Below are 6,421 nucleotides of genomic sequence, written 5' to 3'. Positions count from 1 at the left end.
CTTTCCTCGAGGATAGATTTTATCCTGTTGAAAACAATTTTAGTTTTATTTGTAAAGTGGAGTAAATAATATCCTGAGTGAAGTAGGCAGCGTTTTAGCTGAAGATGCTTAGGAATCAAACTTTTGAAAAAGGCCAATCAGCTAGCTAGCTAGCAGTTACCATCAGTGGCTTGCAGAGAAAAAAATTACAGATGATATGTTTGCTAAATAGATAAAAAGAATAAGCAGTTTAGAATGGGTGAAAAATCCCAGGATCTACTGTGACCTAGACCAGAGGTGCCTAAACTTTTTGGAACCAGGGACCGGTTTCCTGGAAGCAAATTTTTCCAGGGAGGGGGGGCGGGGTGTGTGAGGTTCAGGCGGTAATGTGAGGCATAGGGAGCAGCAGATGAAGCTTAGTTGGCTTGCTTGCGACTCACCTCCTGCTGTGCAGCCCGGTTCCTAAGAGGCTGTGGACTGGTACCCGTCCAAGGCCAAGGGGTTGGGAACCCCTGACCTACACACTCAAAAGCAGACAGCTGACCTTTGATTAAGCCCATTTTCCTGTGGAGTGAGCCATAAGGGGCTCCAAGACACAGTTTGGTTTCAATGTTTCAGTGTTCACAGCCAGAGGGCAAACTCAGAATGTCTCCTCCTCTTGCAAAAACTGGACCACGGATGAGAAGTCTTTTTTTTTTGAGTAGCCCTTCACGCACAACATCCCTGCAGATCTGATGGGCTTGACTGCCCAGAAGGACTGGGCTCTTTGTGCTGGTAGCAGAGTCTCATGCTAATCCCAGATCCTTAGCCATTAGTGTTGCTCCGAATCCGCCCTGATAGTAATTAGCCGAGGGAACTCCATCCATCACCCCAGGTACAGGATTATAAGTGTCACTTGACCAACATTGTCCTGAGCTCGTATTTAGGATTTTAGCCAAGAGTTTTGGGTCAAGCCCTAACCTGAGTCCCAGATTCATAGCTTCAGCAGTTCCAATCCTACTAATAGCTAACAGCAAGTTTTTGCAGATCTTCGAAGCCTGGCCAGTCCCAACAGCTCCACGATGCACCACATGGGAGCCCATGCACCACAGCAGCTCAACCCCTCCCATCCTAAGTGTGAGGTGGCCAGATCGAGCCATTCCCACACTACCAGAAACAGGGGCATCCGTGAAAACCGCTCCCATTTTCTCAACTTCTTTGGCCAATTCTCCGAAAACCACAGGATCAACAGTACTGGAATCTATTAATAGTGAGTCTTTCTTCACTTTTTTTTGAATTCCATTTGCTCCACAATAAGCTTCTAGTGCATTGATGCATTGTAATAATTCTGTCACCTTTTTCGGCTACATCCCCTGCAGAAGACACTACAGGGTTCATCTGCATCTAGAAGCTCTTTGCATGAATCAGGGAACACATCAACAATGGTGAGTGGCTAGCCATGTTTCATGAGCTCTTTTGCCACTGGACTCCCCACGTTGCCTACTCCAATGAATCCAACTGGAGTCTTGGAAGCTACTGACCTAGAACACAGCGCTGCAAGGCTGGCCACCACTGGTTGCTGCAGACGACTCCCTGTACCGGAGGCCGGAGGTGGCTCCACGGAGACGGAAGGAGGCTGCCACGCTGCCCGTGCCCCTCCTTCCCACGGTGACCTCCTCGACTCCCGGCTCACCCACTGGCTGCTATAGGGTGCGTGATGCGGAGGGCCGGCTCGGCTGTGGCGATTCTTAATACCTCTTTGGTACTAGGTTACACATACAGTTTCACCTAGTGAGCGATTTAACAGAAGGAATTTTTTTCTACGGCATTTTTGCGGCACAGCAGATAGAAGCGAGGTCACTATTTCTTTGAAAAACTGAATTAAAAATTTATAGAAAGTCATGATTCATTCTACAAATATGCTGAGTCAAAGAAACGTGAAAATTGATGCGATGGAGGAAGAGCGCTAGACTTCCCTGATGCTCAACTGGCACCTTTCTTCTGGTGTCAGAACATGGTTGTGTAACTCCTTTAATCCCAGTGGATTTTCCAAAAATTCCAGAATCTTCAGATTTTGGTAGCCTCTGTTTACTGCCTTTGCCCCCCTATGCCAAACCCCACCCCACCCCGCACACATTCATTTTTTACCAGTTGTCCTCCGGGGTGTTTTTCTTTATAGAGTTATTGCAGCAGTTTGTTAGACTACTGACCCCCAGTGCAAATGCCCCTCCCCCCGTTTTCTCACCCTGTGTAGTTTTGTTCCACCTTGACCTGGGCTTGGTCACGTGACTTGCTTTGGCCCAATGGCATATCAAGAGCTGAAGCTTGAAGAGCACTCGTGCTTTAGGGCTTGTCCTCATGGAAACCTGACATGTTAGGAAGCCTGGCTAACCTAGTGGAGACTAGGCACAGGCCACAGCCAGCACCAATGGCCAGACATGTGAAAGCAACCAGCCCCAGTCCAGCAACCAGATGATGGCAGCCTCAGTAGTCACCTCAGGTGAAAGCAAGATAGATCCACCCAGGAGATCCCAGCCCATTCTGCTGATTCACAAATTGTGAGGAGATAAAGTGCCTGCTGTTTTAAACCACCAAGCTTAGGAGTAGTTCATCACACAGGAAGAGATATAACTATCTTTACTGTTAGATTATCTTCCCATTTTATACCATGTTTCCCCTCAAACGACTGTTCCTTAATCCAAGATTCTAGAAAAGAAATAACAACTGATGAGGCTGATAGAGCCTTAACATTTTTTATAAGTTTTGTAAACTTTTAAAATAACTGTTAATAAAATCAATATTTATTTGATCACAAAATTATTTTCTTCAGTTGCCTTAAGAAGTAATGCAGAATTGTACTAAGTTTATACATTTGGAGGCTCTAAAAATGTGTTATTCCTTGGATTCAAGTCCTAGTGTACTTTATGTGGGCATTCACGTTTGCAAAATGATTCCAGGAAAGTTGCGATTTCATTTTACAACTTTGGCCTAAGGAGTCTTATGATATTTTACCTGAGAAAAAGAACACATTAATTCCACTTTCAGCTATTAAACCCATGGCTTCCTGTATTTTCTAAATTCCCTATCAGTGAAGAAGACTATGTATAGCGTACAAGACTGTCATGATTAGGAGGAAGGTAGTACAGAAAGAGCCCATCAAATTAGGCATTGCCCAGTCATGTCAGTATACTAACGTGGCGAGCCACAGGCAGCTTGAAGCCTGGAAAAAAGACAGATACAGTGTAATGATTATCCTAAGGATCCGGATAATGATTCCCATGATTTTGTTTTAAATATTAATGGCAGAGGATTCTGGGGAAATGGTGGTGGCTACAGAGAAGATTTTTATCCCTGAATATGCCACCCCTCCCCTAAATACACAACCCCCCACCCCCACAAAGAAGAAAGAAAAGCATCTAGGATAGCAAGATCAAAAACCCACAGACAACATCTACAACAAGGTGTCCACATTAACTGCAACATACAGCCAGGTAGGAACAAACCAACAACAGGAAAAAGACCTACATATGTGTATCCCAAGGTGTGTGGGAGGAAGACGAGGGAAGGACTCTCTCTCTCTTTAAGGAGAGCCAAAGGTTACTATGGTTCATGAACTCACTGAGATTGAAAAACTCACTGAGAACAGCGGCAGAAACCGGGAGTGAATGTTGCAGGCTCCACTTTGCAGCTGAGTGCAAGAACTTTGAAATGTTCTGAGGATGCCAAGTGTTCTGGGGTCTGTGAAACCTTGACACCTATCAAACCAAAGCACCATTCCAGAACAAATCCCCATACTCAACAAGGACAGGAAAGAGGAGGCCTGGGTAAATGGGCATAGGAGGGCCGAGGAGGAAGATTTTAGAAATTTTAAGGTCATTTTTTAAAATTATGTTGTGGGGCCTCCCTGGTGGCGCAGTGGTTGAGAGTCCGCCTGCTGGGACACAGGTTCGTGCCCCGGTCTGGGAAGCTCCCACATGCCGCGGAGCGGCTGGGTCCGTGCACCATGGCCGCTGAGCCTGCGCATCCGGAGCCTGTGCTCCACAACGGGAGAGGCCACAGCAGTGAGAAGCCTGCGTACCGCAAAAAATAAATAAATAAAAAAAATTATGTTGTGAAAATAATAGAAGATAGTGAGCCCTGGAGTTCTGAAGCTAGAAATTATATTCTGATCTATGTTTCCCTCCTAAAGTGGAAACTTATTTCATTTAAAAATGAGCGACAGAAGAGTATTCCATTCACATCCTGTAGAAAATCAGTGAGAAAAAAAAAGAAAAAAGAGGGGTGAAAAGAAAGTTCCAGCAAATCCTGAAAACGTCACAGAAAGACACGTCCACAGAACAAATGAAATTTATTGCCTGATATTGCGGAAAAAGTAAAAGAAATTTTCAAAGGAATAGAAACTGGTTTTAAGAAAAACATAAAAGAAATTAGAAAAATTCAGAAATGAAGTGATTGGAGAATAGCAAGATTTGAAAAGGTGAAAAATTCAGTAAGTAATTTGTTTAAAAAAAATCATGTCTCGAGAGAAGGTTAAACTAGAAGGAACACAAGTTTGAATAAACACAGTGGATAATGTCTCCTTGGAGAAACAGCTGATTTCAAATCCAGCATAAGAAACGAACAAGATGTTCCTGGTACCTCTTGTCATATAAGAGAGCTGGGAAGACTTCAAAGACTACTGTGGTTGTGTGGAAAGGACTCAGGAGCCAACTTGAACAGGATCCGTGAACCTAAGAGGGGACAATCTCTGCATCGATATTTATAACAACCTCACTGAAAACAACAACAAAGCAAGAAAATACCTCATTAGTCATCTTTGGAAGAGTCAACCTTTCTCTCTCTTGTTTTTTCTTTTTTTGTAAAACTGGTAAATAAAATAAAAGAAACATTTATTCTTCCTTTCCTAATTAAACTGTAACTCAGGGCAACCAAGTAGTTGATGAAATAATGTTCTAGCTAGTAAATGAATAATCATCTAGTTAGTAGAATATCACCATTTGGTACCCTTAATAAATTAATGGATCTAGACATTGATCATTAATGGCTGCAACGTCACAGTAAGACAGACACTTTATAGTTCCTTTTGGAATTCATCAGTATTATCTATGAAGTAAACTTGACAAAAAAATCACACCTGAATTATGTCAGTGCTCTAGATCTATCTACCAACTGACAGTAAATACATGGACCAAAGGAGCATGATAAACATATAAGCAGAAAGGGGATGCAATCAGCATAATCCAGACAGTTGGGAACCCTACTGGATGAATGCTTTGAATTCAAGGACAAATACTTGCAAGAAAAATGAGCAAACTGAGTTCTTTTAAACCTATACTTTAAAAGAAATTGTGTTTGGATCAGCAATCAAATAAATAATGGTTATTAAAATAAAAATACATTTAGAGGACAATCAAGGAAACATGAACTGACTGGCTATTTGTTGATATTAAGGAATCATTATTATTTGCGGATGTGTGGTAATGACATAGTTGAGCTTAAAAAGGGCAGTTCTTGCATTTTAGAAATATGGATACTGACGTTTTCACTGAGAAAAAGAAATCTGGGATTTGCTTTAAAATTGCTGGGGATGATGGTGGTAGTAGTAAGAGAGGGTGCAGAGACAATCTATTGGCCTGAAATGGACATTTGATGAGAACAATGGATGAAAGTTTCTACTTCTTTCTCTTTATTTCTGTAGATGTTTGAAATTTTCCATACTAAAACATGTTTTATAAATGTAGATGGCTTGCAATGTGCTCTTCTGAGCTCTCAGAAGGCAAAAAGCCATTCTTAAATTAGGAGCTTTCTTCTCTAGCCAAGAATTCTAATGATAATTTTGTCCCAACTGGCCAGTGCACTCAGATTGCTCTGAGATCTGTTGGTGGGAAAAAATCAGCACAAACAATAAAGAGGCTCTTCAGTCTTAGAAGAAAACAACAAAGAGTAAAGGCTGCTGCTAGGTCTGGGGCAATAGTGTAGTTACCAGTATAAGACAAAATATTAGTTTCTTCCAAAATCCACCTGTTACTACTGTGTATACTTTTGCAGCAAAGTATCTTTTCTACGTTGTCAGCATTAAAGTAAATTTACTATTTAGGTAGCATTTAAATTATCATATACTCAAAGCCTAGAAAGAATCCCCTAGGCTGAAATGACGTTAAATCTTAGTTGGGCCATTGCAGTGTATTCTCCAGTCTTACTTGCTTTGTCTATAACTGTCGTAAAAAGGTGTGAGGAGATCTGCCAATATTAATGCCAGGATTCAAAATGAGTTCTTTGTAGCTTGCTTCCTTCAGGATCTTCTGCCCTCAGACCCATGTATTTACTTAATGCCTCAGATTATTGTATATGTCACATCTTTCCAACTAGAAGACAAGCTCCTTTAAGGGCAGTGACTAGTCTCATCAACATCGAATTTACTCCAACACCAGTGCTTTCAAAATGTGTGTTGTTTAGTATATGT

The 6,421-nt window shown here is 41.9% G+C and overlaps 1 pseudogene across 1 annotated transcript; it reads right to left on the bottom strand.

The window, feature by feature from the left end:
• Nucleotides 1–342: 342 nt before the first annotated feature.
• On the bottom strand, nucleotides 343–4,772 carry LOC308611096 (3-hydroxyisobutyrate dehydrogenase, mitochondrial-like; annotated as a pseudogene). Its single transcript has 2 exons — nucleotides 4,761–4,772; nucleotides 343–1,661 (listed from the first exon to the last, which is right to left on the bottom strand). The product of its transcript is annotated as a 3-hydroxyisobutyrate dehydrogenase, mitochondrial-like (transcript).
• Between the last annotated feature and the right edge of the window lie 1,649 nt (nucleotides 4,773–6,421).

The sequence above is a fragment of the Mesoplodon bidens genome (genome assembly GCF_964165515.1).
Source record: "Mesoplodon bidens genome assembly, contig: HAP1_SCAFFOLD_636, whole genome shotgun sequence".
Classification (NCBI taxonomy): domain Eukaryota; kingdom Metazoa; phylum Chordata; class Mammalia; order Artiodactyla; family Ziphiidae; genus Mesoplodon; species Mesoplodon bidens.
Note: the sequence above shows the minus strand (reverse complement) of the source record. Positions and strands in the feature narration are given on the sequence as shown.